Source organism: Dipodomys merriami, unplaced genomic scaffold (genome assembly GCF_024711535.1).
Source record: "Dipodomys merriami isolate MVZ:Mamm:240054 unplaced genomic scaffold, mDipMer1.0.p SCAF_50, whole genome shotgun sequence".
Lineage (NCBI taxonomy): Eukaryota > Metazoa > Chordata > Mammalia > Rodentia > Heteromyidae > Dipodomys > Dipodomys merriami.
In genome coordinates this window covers 2,848,602-2,862,620 of record NW_027206069.1, presented here as the reverse complement: position 1 = coordinate 2,862,620, position 14,019 = coordinate 2,848,602, and positions in this window count along the sequence as shown.

Sequence of the window (14,019 nt, the reverse complement as noted above, 5' to 3'; positions counted from 1 at the left end):
AAACAGCCCTTTGAACAAATGGTGCTCAGTCAACTGACCATCCTTGTGCAGGCACGTGGCTGTGGGTAAAGACCCATCATCTTCACAGAAATTGAGTCACGTTGCGCCATAAACCAAGGCATAAACTGCACAACTTGTTGAGAACAACATAGGAGAGTATCTCAGTTCTTGATCACCAATTTTTCAATGCAACACTGCAGGCACAATCCATGAAAGAATGAAGTGGTTATTTAGATTCCATTACAATGAAACAAAAATCCTGGTCTGTGAGAAACTGGCTAAGAGATGAACAGACAAGCAAGCCAGGCACTTGGAAAAAAAACATTTTGAGATCACGCTGATAAAGGTCTGGTATCCAAAACACACAAAGAACACTCAAACGTCAACACTAGGGAGACAAACAGCCTCACAAAGTGTGGGCCGGAGATGTGAACAGCCATCTCCCAGAAGAAGAGAGGGATAAGTAAATTCCCTGTGGTATATCCACGCAATGAGGACGCATGCCACAGTAAGAAGAAATGAGCTGCTAAACTGTGAAAAGACATGGAGAAACCTCAGATTCTCAGCGCCTAGAAAGGCTGCATCATTCCACCCACGACATTGTGAAAGAGGCAAAGCAAGGGAGACCGTGGAAAGGGGGTTGTTGGGGAGGGAGGACGGGGTGAATGATGCGCAGAGTCTTTCAGGGCAACAGAGTGGCTCTGTCTGCGGCAGGGATGCTGGGCACCGGGCCCAAGGCACCAACCAAAACCCATGGAACGAGAAGCAAGCAGGCCGCACCATAAAGTAAATTAAACAAAATTGGTCAGTAACAGCATATCAAGATGGGCTCGTCCGCTGAAACAAACGCACCATGCAAATGGGAGATGGGATCAGAAGGGAAATTGTGCACCGAGACTGGAATAACAGACTCCAGCTCGGCGACTCCAGCTCGGCTTCTCCCGTGTACCAGCATGTGGGTGTGTTCCCCACAGGCCAGCAGGGTGCACACACCGGCTAACTCAGCGCGGTCCCACCCCGTCTACCCATGCGGCTCATTTTTACAAGATTGCCACCCCATTGTCAGTCTGGGCCTCCAGAACTTTCTGAGCAACTACCTACAACTGGAAGTTCCCACGCTGTGTCCTTGGATTGTGCTGGTTTGCTGGAGTGGTCCGCAGAACTCAGAAACACTTCCTTACATTTGCCATTTTGATTTTAAGGCATTTGAAAGAATATAAATAAACACCCAGAGAAAGAGCTACGAAGAATGCGTGGAAGTGTCCGGAACACAGTGGCTTCTCTCTGAAGGGTGCTGGCCCACACCTCCCTTCAGCATGCATCGCATTGGCCTTCCTGCCAGCCTCCACCGCCCAGCCTCCACCGCCCAGCCTCCACCAGCCCAGCCTCCACCAGCCCAGCAGTCCCAAAGCTGTCAGAGCCCTGCCTGTGGTGTCTATGGCGACTTCCTTGCGTGTGATTGTGTGGATAACTGTGCTTAAACACGGTTAGACAGAAGGGGTCTGGGCTAACGTCAAGGTTCTGGACGCCGATGAAGCAGGTTCCCAGGGGAGGCTCATCATCCATCATCGCACAAAGGAGCTGGAAGGCCTTCCTCACCACCTGCCCCAGGACAGAGAGGGCGGATTCCAGTTCATCTTCTAAGTTTCTATGACCTACCTTGGGGAAAAGAAGTTCTAGCTTTTTTTGGGGGGGGGGTCCGGTAATGGGGCCTGAACTCTGGGCCTGGGCGCTGTCCCTCAGCTCTTCAGCTCAAGGCTAGTGCTCTACCACTTGAGCCACAGCGCCACTTCTGGCTTTTTTCTTTTTTTGTTTATGTGGTGCTGAGGAATCGAACCCAGGGCCTCATGCATGCAAGGCAAGCACTTTACCACTGAGCCACCTTCCCAGCCCCAAGTTCTAGCTTTTAATGGCCTGCCTTAAGGAAAGTATCGGGCAGGTGAAAGAGGAGCAGGAGGAGGAGGTAGAGGAGGAGAAAGAAGAGGAGGAGGAGGAGGAGGAGGGGGAGGAGGAGGAAGAAAAGGAGGAGGAAGAGGAAGAGGGGGAGGAGGGAGAAGAGGAAGAAGGGGAGGAGGAGGGGAAGGAGGGGAAGGAGAAGGGAAGGGAAGAGAAGGGGAGGAGGGAGAGGAGGAGGAAGAGGGGGGAGAAGAGGAAGAGGGGGAGGAGGCAGGAGGGGAGACAAGGGGGAGGAGAAGGGGGAAGAGGAGGGGAAGGGGAAGAGGAGGGGAAGGGGAAGAGGAGGAGGGGGAGGAGGATGAAGAGGACCAGGAGGAGGAGGAAAAACAAGGTGATTGCCAGTATGGATCCATCATCTCCTGCTCTTGGCTGTGTGTGCCCAGTCTCCCTGTGTGAATCCTTCACCTCCCACACACCCCTGCGTGTGTGTGTCTGCAGGCTCCCTGTGAAGGCCAGTGCTCTCTTGGGTCTCTTCCTCCATGTAGCCAGTGATTCTCTATGAAATGGCCTCACTGGGCTTTTTCCCTGTTGGCACATGTGCTTGTGTGTGCATGAGCATGCACCTGTGTGTGTGTGTGTGTGTGTGTGTGTGTGTGTGTATGTGTGTGTGTGTGTGTGTGTACTGGGGCTTGAACTCAGGGCCTCCTTATTTGGAGAGTCTCATGGACTTTCCTGCCCAGACCCGCTTCAAGCTATGATCTTCTGATCTCCGTTTCCTGAGTAGCTTGGATTACAGGTATGAACCACCAGCACTGGACCCTGTTGACTTTTTAAAAAGAAAAAGAAGACAACTTAATTATTTTAATGGATACAAGGAGGATTGAGGGCTGAGGCTTGCCCCAGACAAAACCACAAAATTCTTCTCTCAAAAATAGTTAAATCAAACAAGAGCTGGGGTCATGGATCAAGTGGAAGAGCTCCTGCTCAGCAAGTTCAGCATCCTGAGTTCAATCCCGAGTACTGGCCCCCAAGTTAAAATATGTACTACAAGGGGCTGGGAAGGTGGCTCAGTGGCAGAGCGCTTGCCCTGGGTTCGATTCCTCAGCACCACATAAGAAAAAAGCCGGAAGTGGCGCTGTGGCTCAAGTGGTAGAGTGCTAGCCTTGAGCTGAAGAGCTGAGGGACAGTGCCCAGGCCCAGAGTTCAGGCTCCACGACTGGACCCAAAAAAAAAAATATGTACTACAACAGATGGCTAGTTTTGAGAGGAGCCAAGGTCGGGGTGAGTTCAGAGTGAGCTGATCCCAGCTCCCTCCCCCTCACAGATGATCACCTCTGCGACCGCACCCTCCACTGCACAGTGCAGGAGATCCAACACAACAGTCTGAAATTAACCACGCAAGTGAGAAGTCCTGGTTTGGAGGGATGTATGTTCTGTTTTCCTCATCTCTCACCACTGGGGTGTGAACCCCCATGACTGAGTCAGAACCTCTAAGTCTTAACCTCACCCTGTCACGTGAAGCCTCCAGCTCCATGCCAACAATCAGCTCTAATCAATTCTTATGTACTGACTTTGAGAGACACAGTGTTACTCCTTTTATTATTACTATTACTATAAAGGTGATGTACAAAGGGGTTACAGTTACATCAGTCAGGCCATGAGCACATTTCTTTTTGTCACTTCTTCCCTCCTTTTCTCCAAATTTTTTTCCCTCTTCACCCCCTTCCCCCAAGTTGTATAATTCATTTTCAACATAGTGTCTATCTGCTGCATTAGTTGACCCTTTGTCCCCCAGATAAACTTACATACAAAACAAAGATACAGAAATAAAAACCAGCAACAAAAGGAGAAAAACAGTAAAAAGGAAAGATAAATACAATTTTTTTTAAAAAAACCCTCTTGTTTCTATTTCTTGGAGTTAATTTCATAAACGTTATTTTATATGATCATATGCACATAGCTACTGAGCCTTTGTGGTCCTCTCCTAAGAATATCCTCCTTTGGTCTCATTATGTGAATGTTTAGAGTCCTGTTTAACTTACCATGTCCGAGTGTAATGTTTTGTCTTTTACTAGCTATTGTGTTTACTTGTAGATTTATAGGCACATTCTAGTTACTACAGATGAGGGAAAACATGCAATATATGTGTCTTTGGATCTGGCTTACTTCACTTAATATGATCTTTTCCAGGTCTTTCCATTTCCTTACAAATAGGGCAATAGCATTCTTTCTAATGGAAGCATAGAATTCCATTGTGTCTATATTCCATATTTTTTGATCCATTTGTCCACTGGGGGGCATCTGAGCTGATTCCATATCGTGGCTATGGTAAACAATTCTGCAATGAATGTGGTTGTGCTGGTAGCTTTAGTGTGGCCTGGTATATGGTCAATTGGAGTGGAATTCCTGGGTCATAGGGAAGCTTTATGTTTAGTCTTTTGAGGAACCTCGACACTGCTTTCCAGAGTGGTTGAACAAGTTTACATTCCCACCAATAGTGTAGTAGAGTTCCCTTTTGGCCAACATCTATTATTGTTGGGGGGTTTTTTGATAATGACCATTCTAACTGGGAAGAGGTAGAATCTCAATGTTTCTTTGATTTATATGTTTTTATGGCCAGAGATGTTGAACATCTCTTCACCTCTCTATTGGCCTGCTTGCTTGTTTCTCTCTCTCTCTCTCTCTCTCTCTCTCTCTCTCTCTCTCTCTCTCTCTCTCTCTCTCTCTCTCTCTCTCTCTCTCTCTTTCTCACTCTCTCTCTTTCTCACTCTCTCTCTCTTTCTCTCTCTCTCTCTCCCCCCTCCTCCTCCTCCTTCTTCTTCTGTCTTTGTCTTCGTCTTCATCTCTTTTTAAGTCTTTAGCCAATTTACTAATTGAGTTGCAGTTTCTTTAAGGGTTTATTTCTGGGGGGTTTAAGTTTTTGAGCTCTAAGTATATTTTAGATATGAGGCCCTTGTCTGATACATAACTAGTAAAGATCTTCCCTCATTCTGTGGGTCATTTATCTTACTAGTTATGTCCTTTGTCATGCAGAATCTCTTCAGTTGGATGTAGTCTCATTTATCCAGTCTTTCTTCAATTTGTTGTGATTTTTGGAGCTTAGGAAACTTTGACCTGTGCCAAGGAGCCCTAGTGTTCCCCTTATCCCTTCAGGTAATACTTTCATGGTATCTAACCTTATATTGAGGTCTTTGATCCATTTGGAATTGATTCTGGTGCAGGGTGATTTTTAAGGATCTAGCTTCAGTTTTCTGTACATGTATAGCCAATTCTGCCAGCACCATTTTTGAAGAGGTTGTCTTTCTTTCGTCCTGTGGTTTTGACTCCCTTATCAAATACTAGGTGGCTATAGATCTGTGGATCCATTTCTGGGTCTTCTATTCTTTTTTGTTTGTTTTAATTTTTGGCCAAGTACACAAAAGGAAACAACCATTTAGTTAACAGCTATGCACATTAATGGAAGCCTTTGGAAGATGGTTATCTGAATCTTCAAGATGCTTATTCATTTTCTTCAGGGAAATTGGACATGTATTTTTTTACTCATGAAGCTAGGAGTTGTTGAGACATATGAAATGATTAGGAAATGTACAGACACTACTACTTCTGTAGAGTATAAAAATTAAGAGTCTGGGCAGTGTAATCCCGTGGGAGAATGCAGATTTGTAGACCCTCCTTCAGTTCTCCATTCCTTAAAGTAGGGCCATCTCTTGGTTCAGTGAGGAGTCAGTTCAGCTTTCTGCATATCAGGATCTGTCTCTTATTACATTAGCTTCTTCCCGGAGAGCACAGGGTAAGTGAGGGCTCCATCAAGTTCACGGAATCTGTTTTTTGCTGTAAGGAATGAAAGAGTTCTTCTTGTGACTCAGCGTTACATTTTGTAGGCTCATGGCTCAGGCACCTATAACAAAAAGACAGCTTAACAAGAGAAAAGCAGAAAAATATATTGAAGTTTTATGTGAACCAAAGTCTTCCAAAACAACAATCGGAAGAGTGGGTAAATACGTGCCTTTCTGCTTAGTTTTGATGAAGAGGGAAAGGGGGGTACAAAGAGGGTGTGAGCTAGTGGAAAACTGGAGCTTAGGTAGGCCTGATGGTTCAAATTCTCCTCTCCGGCTCAGATATATATGACCTTTTCCTCTGGGTTAGAGAGGACAGCTCTTAAATGCAGGTCTCATGACCTCCTTCAGGGGAGAAAGGTAATTGGAAAGGGAAGAGGGGAAGAGACACCTTCCTACTTCTGCTGTTTCTCAAGTGTTAGGGTAATGGGTCTCTATTCTATTCCACTGTTCCTCAAGCCTGTTCTTGTGCCAGTACCAAGCTGTTTTTAGTACTATGGCTTTGTAATAGCGTTTGAAGCTTGGTATTCATATTCTTCTACCACTGTTCTTCCTGCTAAGGATTGTTTGTGCTATTCTGGGTCTTCTATTATTGTATATGAATTTTGGGGTGGCTTCCTCCATATCACTGCAGAATGGTGTTGGGATTTTGGTGGGTATTGTACAGCTTTTGGAGATAGCTTTGGGCAGTATTGCCATTTTCATGATGTTAATCTTTCCAATCCAGGATCATGGGAGGCTTTTCCATTTCCTTAAATCTGCTTTAATTTCTTTTTCCAGAGTTTTAAAGTTTTCATCATAGGGGCCTTTCACATCTTTGGTTAAGTTAATTCCTAGGTGGGGTTTTTTGAGGCTATTACAAATGGAGTTGCTTTCCTGATTTCAGTCTCACTCTTCTCAATGTTGGCATACAGAAAAGCTACTGATTTTTGTGGGTTAATTTTATATCCTGCTTTTTTGCCAAAGTTTCAGATCAGTTCAAGTAACTTGGGAGAGTTCTATGGGGTTCTTTAAATACAGGATCATGTTATCTGCAAAGAGATTTCTTCCTTCCCTATTTGAATTCCCTTTATGTTTTTCTCTTGCCTTGCTGCTCTTGCTAGGAATTCCAGTACTACTTTTTTTAATAAAAGAAATACTGAAATTAACAACCTCTGATAATACATTGATAGCAGACTGTAATAGGAAGGTTACTGAGAGGTGCAGAAATCAGATACTCCAGCAGATCTGCTGGTGAGTATGTCTCCATGCTTCCTTTCATTGGACAAGGTCTATGTCTCTTCTTCTTTGCCAAAGGGTCTTTTCAGTGGCTGTAACCTAGTTCTCTCTCTTTTTTTTTTTCAGAAGCTAAAAGAATGTTCTGCAACCAGCAGCTGTGACTGACTGGGGACAAGCCTGCAGGCTTGAGAGCTCCTTTCCCACAGAAATGGAAGGAAGGATGTCTGGCCTGGCACCGCTCGCACCGCCACAAGCTCAGGTACCAGAATAGTGGTGAAGTTTCTGCGTGGATGGTGTTTAGAGGTGATCGGGATTGGGGGGATCCTGAGGGTGGAGCCCCACAGTTGTATATGAAGAGGGAGAGACCGAGGTGAGTGGCAAGGGCCCCTCTGCAGGTGGCAATGAACACGATGGAGTATGCGTCTCCTGTGCGGTTCCCCGCATGGTGCTAGTGTGGACCCCGGGGATAAGGACAGAGGCTGTCCGGCAGCTTGGAGGACAGATGCTACGCTCTGCTCCGTCCCCCAGCCCGCCACCACTGCGGCGGGGCGGGTCCACCGAGCTCTCCATTCCCAGCTCCACGCTCTCACCTGCCGCTTGAACAGTGTGGCCGTCCTTGCTCCGCCTCCCTCTCCACCACATCACCTCTGCCCCTCAACTCCCCCTCCCTCCTGACCTCCCCACAAGTTAGTTGTGCAAAGGACTTACACTGTTGGAATCCTCCCCTGTGGGTAGCACCGACAGCCACACACCCTCCTCACGGGTCACCAGGCACCAGAGCCCAGCTACAGGAGCAACCCAGATGCCCTTCGATGGCCAGATCAAGAAAACATGCCGCGAGACATATAGAGATAGAGATAGATAGGAATGGCATTGTACTCATCCGTTAAGAAGAATGATGTCACATCGATTGCAGGAAAATGGATGGACATGGCCGGAAGGGGGTTGGGGGGGGGGGACAAAGGGCAGGTGCTGTCTCTCATATGTGGAAGCTAGGCCTAAATTGTGAATATATGTGTAAACACCTGTGCACGTGTTATACACACATGTGCAAACCACCCATCTCAGTCGCTGGGGGCTCCAGGGCAGCGCCATCATCTTCTTCTCTAGATGACAACCGGATGCAGCTCATGACCAAGTCAGTCTCTGAATTATTTCCACCCCTACTCAAGCTCCTCATTTTTTTTTTACTGAATAAATCAATAAATAGCCAAGATGAACTTAGACGATGTTTGCAAAGCCACTCGCACAATTCCACGTCGATATCAATAAATAATGGTGTCTATTCTTCCCTGCAGAGCCTCTGAGCCGGCTCCATCTGTGTTTCCCTTCCCAGTGAGCTCCCGGAGCAATCAGAACAGAGCAAGGAGTTCCTACAAGTCACTCACGGTTAGGCAAGGGAGACAGCGCTCCAAAAAAATGTTATCCTTAAGTCCCAAGAAAATCTGAGTTTAGATCATACCAAATGTTGTACCAAAAAATACAAGAGCTGTTTTGCATACACAGAGAGAGAGAGAGAAATACAAACAAGATCCAGAGCCAGGTGCCCTAGCTCATGCCTTATACTCTGGAGGCTGAGATCTGAGGATCTCAAGTCAATGCCAGCCTGGACAGGAAAGCCCATGTGACCCTTATGTCTGAGTAACCAGCAAACATCCAGACATAGAGCTATGGTCCAAATGGTAGAGCACCAGCCTTGAGCAAAAAAGCCAAGGGACAGTGCCCAGCCCCTATACTGGCGCGCGTGTTCACACACACACACACACACACACACACACACACACACACGCACGCACGTATGCATACACACACATACCAGTTTCTTTGAGATTTCCTCCATCATGGCCCACGGAAGGGAGCTTTGGGGAAACGCTCAGCACCTAATACTTTGAGCAGAGGGTGGGCAGTCAACACAAACGTAGTGCAGAGCCTTCTGGGGCGGGGCTTCTGTGTGCCCCAATTCCAGCGGAAGCAGGTCCAGCATGGTCTTGTGAAAATGGGGCACCGGCAGTCAGGAAGTCTCCCCTGGTCCACGGGACTCCCGTCTCAGTCCAATCACAAGCGCCTCTGACTGGTGGACACAGAGCCGGAGCTGTTGAAGACCCCATGGGGCAGAGAAGACAAGAGAAGATGGCAGAGAGCCAAGCACCCACCCAGCCCCGGCATGTCCCCTGAGATCTTGCTTTTTTAGTAGTTATTGTGGGAAATTACACAAATGGATCCCTCAAATGTGAGCCACGATTGGTCTCCCAGGACCCGTTTAGTCTTCTGTATACATGGCCATAATCTACTTGTGGTTAGGTGGAATTCTTTATACCATTTTTCACAAGTGGGATGCTTGTTTATGTTTGATTGACCTGTCTGGGTCTGATAAGAGCTTCACTGAGTGAGTTAGAAGCCATCTTATCCATTCTATGGAGTTGTTTATGTAAGAGAAGATGGATTTAAACACCAGAGGCCACCTACAAAGTGGCCTGAGCCTGTGCCCAATCACCGCCTCTCCCAGGATTTCATAAGTCATCTTCCATTAGAATTTGCTTCCTTGGAGATCCATGCTAGAAAATTCCCTGCCGGTTCTAAAGCATTTATTTTCTTTTGGACCCAAGTTATATGGACAACTGGTATTGTTGTTGTTGATGTTTGGGGATTTTTGTTTTGTTCTTTTTATTGTTTTTAACAATCCTGGGATTTCACTCATGGTTGGTGCTCTATCACTTGAGTCATCCCTCCAGACTAGTCCTGAGGTTTGAACACAGAGCCTTGTGGGCTTCCTCATTTGCAAGTGCTGAAATTCCTATATAATTGGCCAATGCCTATATAGGATGCCTTCTCCATCTTTGCTTTCGGGATTAAATTCTGCTCCTCGTGCCACATGCCCAGCTCTGCAACACAAGTCCCAGTTTGTCTGCAACAACCCTGGTGACCAAAGTAGCCAGGAGACCCCAGCTGGCCATGTTCTGTGGCCGTGGAAATACAAAGAGATGGAGCAGCTTAGCAGACAAGGGCAGACTGCCGCCATGCTCAGGCTCAGCCAACCCGTAGCAGAGGCCTTTAGGCAAGTAATGGCTTGCTCTCTGCCTCAGATTCTCTACTTATAAATGAGAACTAAGAGTGTCACCTCGTGGATCGAGGTGAGCATGGGATAAATGAAAGTAGACAGGGTCTTAGACAAATGGTTGGTGCAAAATACGTCATATAAAGTATCACGATGACAACCGTTATTATTACGTTACATCTTGAGAGGTCCGTGTTCCCCGAGGCTCCTGGTATCCATGGCTGCCGTGGGTCTGTGGCACAGCTGGAAGATGGTGGACACTCTGGGAGGTGAGTCCTGGCGGGAGGCCATTGCAGCTGCATCCTTGAAGGAGAAACTGGCCCTTTCCTGTTCCTCTCTTTGCTTCCTGAATGGCCTCCACTGCCGCACGCTCCTGCCTTGGGGTACCCTTCCACCACAGACCCAGCGCCTCGGGGCCCCATCATCATCATCACCATCATCATCATCATCACCATCATCACCATCATCATCATCACCATCATCATCATCATCATCATCATCACCATCATCATCATCACCATCATCATCATCATCATCACCATCATCATCACCACCATCATCATCACCATCATCATCATCATCACCATCATCATCATCATCATCATCACCATCATCATCATCACCATCATCACCATCATCATCATCATCATCATCATCACCATCATCATCATCATCACCATCATCATCACCATCATCATCACCATCATCATCATCATCATCATCATCATCACCATCATCATCATCACCATCATCATCATCATCACCATCATCATCACCATCATCACCATCCTCATCATCATCGCTTCAGTGATGATGGCCCCTGTGAGGAGAGCACACATCCCAAGGAAAGTGCTGGAGTCCTTGAGGAGGTGAGAGTTGGATGGTGACTGGGCAAAGGCTGACAAACCCTGGGTCTTCCAAGCTTCCATCTTCCCCTGGGCCATCTGCTGACTTCCCCGGGCTGGATTCTGGGCGGCCTCCTTCGGCTGGCCATGAGCCAGAGAACGGGTCGTAGGCCCCAGGGACTCGGTCATGAGTAGTCACAGACACAGGGCTTCAGCTTGTGGTCAGTGGGCTTTTCTTTTCTTCTAACTTCTAGCACATTCCATTGACAGCAGAGAAATTAGCTGAGAAGATTCTGTTCTGGGGACTCTACCAAGATTTCATTGCTGGCACGCTGTTTCTGTTAGCACATATTAGCTGGACAGGTTGCGCATTGTGACAGTCACGCACATGCTCGCAATGAACCTGGGTTGAACTCACCCCCTCCCCTGCCCTCCCTCATCTCTCCTCTCCCTCTCTTAAAGAACTCTCAACCGCTTTCTTTTTTTGTGGGCTTTCTGTTTGTTTGGTTGGTTGTGGGGCTTGAACTCAGGGCCTGGGCGCTGTCCCTGAGCTCTTTTGCTCAAGGCTAGCGCTCCACCCCTTTGAGCCACAGCACCACTTCCTCAACAGGTTTCTCTGTACTGTGTCCACACGTGCGTCTGAAGTACGCCTGCCATGTTTGCCTTGCTTCACCCACTACCCATCCCACCCAGGCTGTTCTGCGCCCGGAGCTCATGTTTAAATGTAGAGGAATCATTCGAAGGGATCCACCATGGTGTCTTATGCACGCGTGCACTGTGCGTTAGATCCACCATGGTGTCTTACGCACGCATGCACTGTGCGTTAGATCCACCGTGGTGTCTTACGCACGCGTGCACTGTGCGTTAGATCCACCGTGGTGTCTTACACACGCATGCACTGTGTGTTAGATCCACCGTGGTGTCTTACACACGCATGCACTGTGTGTTAGATCCACCGTGGTGTCTTACACACGCGTGCACTGTGTGTTAGATCCACCGTGGTGTCTTACACACGCGTGCACTGTGCGTTAGATCCACCGTGGTGTCTTACGCACGCATGCACTGTGTGTTAGATTCACCGTGGTGTCTTACGCACGCGTGCACTGTGCGTTAGATCCACCGTGGTGTCTTACGCACGCATGCACTGTGCGTTAGATCCACCGTGGTGTCTTACGCACGCATGCACTGTGCGTTAGATCCACCGTGGTGTCTTACACACGCGTACACTGTGTGTTAGATCCACCATGGTGTCTTACGCACGCGTGCACTGTGTGTTAGATCCACCATGGTGTCTTACGCACGCATGCACTGTGCGTTAGATCCACCGTGGTGTCTTACACACGCGTGCACTGTGCGTTAGATCCACCGTGGTGTCTTACGCACGCGTGCACTGTGCGTTAGATCCACCGTGGTGTCTTACGCACGCGTGCACTGTGCGTTAGCCAGACTCACCCATGCTGTTCTTGCTTTACCCTTCCTCTACTCAGTGGCTTTTGTTGCTCAGCTTTCCTACATAGATATATTTTGACACGATTCACCCTCTGCACTCTGCTTTCCTTCCCGTGCTCCCCCCAATTTCCTCAGACAGCCACACATTTCCAAGTGTACTCTGTGTGAGAGTGTGCATCCGCACGGTTGGACCTTTCTGGCCTGGCTCCCACGAGGAAGAGAAATCACATGACCTGCGGCTTTCAGATCCTGGTGAACTTCATTTAGCACCATGATGGCGTTCGGTTTCATCCATTTTCCCGCCAGTGACACGATTTCTTTCTTCTTTATGGCCTGTGAGTACTCCACTGGCAGGTTGCCTGCATTTCCCCATGCAGTCATCAGAGGCAGGCGTGTGCATGCATGCGTGCACTGCCCTGGCTTCCATTCCTGGGTGTGCAAGCCCCAGAGTCGCATGACAGATCGCTGGGAGGACCTTCTCTCACGCTGTACGCCGTCTCTCCAGCTTAGTGACTGTCTTTCACTGTGCAGAAGCCTTTTAGCTTCATGTCCTGCCATTGGTCCACCCTCTCTCCTATTTGCTGAGCCTCTAGAATTCTCAAGACGTTCCTGCCTATGCCAGGAAGTTTTCTGTTCGCCCTCCTCTTTCCCATAGTGGGTCTTACTTACAATGAGGCTCTTGAGCCACTTTCATTGATATCAGCACACGGTGAGAAAGAGGAGAGGAGAAAGCTCACTATGCCTCTGTGCTAACAGAGGTGGGGATTGAGGGATGGGGTGGGAGAAAGCAGATGGGGTGGGGGGTGAGGGAAGTGTGCTCTGCTCCAGAAGCACTGGGCACTTAGATGGACACATTAAATTGTAACCCACGTATGCAATTCTGTGAAGTTCAGACATGAAATAAGAAAGAATACTATCAGTCAGGCACTGGGGACTCACACCTGTAATCCCAGCTACTCAGGAGGCTGAGATCTAACGATGGCAGAACGAAGCTAGCCTGGGCAGGAAAGTCCGTGAAACTCTTAGCCCCAATAAACGACCAAAAAAAAAAAAAGGCTAGAAATGGAGCTGTGGCTTAAGTGGTAGAGAGAAAGCTTTGAGGGGCAAGACTTAGCCCAGTCCCTGAATTCAAGCCCTAGGAGAAGGAGAAGAAGAGGGAGAAGGAGAGGGAGAAGGAGGAGGAAGAAGGAACAGGAGAAAGAGGAAGAAGGAGGAGGAGGAGGAGGAGCAGCGATGCATCGTGGGCAGTTGTTTCTAGCTTGTGCGGGGCCTCTGCACTGCTTTCCGCAGTGGCTGCGCTGTTGGGAACCAACAGCTCACAACGGTTCCTCTTTCCCTGCACCTTCGCCAGCATTTGCTGTTGTTGTGTTCTTGATAACGGCCATTCTCACCGGAGCGAGGTGAAATCTCCATGTCATTTCAATTTGCATTGGCCAGAGACCTCGTGCAACTTCTGTGGACATTGCACATTTGCACAAGCAAGTGAGCAGAACCTACGCATACACTCTGGGTTTGTAAGGAGCGAACTTCAGGTGAAGGGTCCTTCGCGTCCTCCCAAGTCTGATTGTCCCCACACCGTTTGCAGAGAGGACCCCTCTGTCCCCACTGAATTCCTGCTGCACCTTCATAAAATGGCCAGATTTCTGGATGGGGGAAGAAAAGGGGCAAACATGACAAGCAAGTCTAAAGTGCAAATACCACGTGCTGGCAACAATCTGGC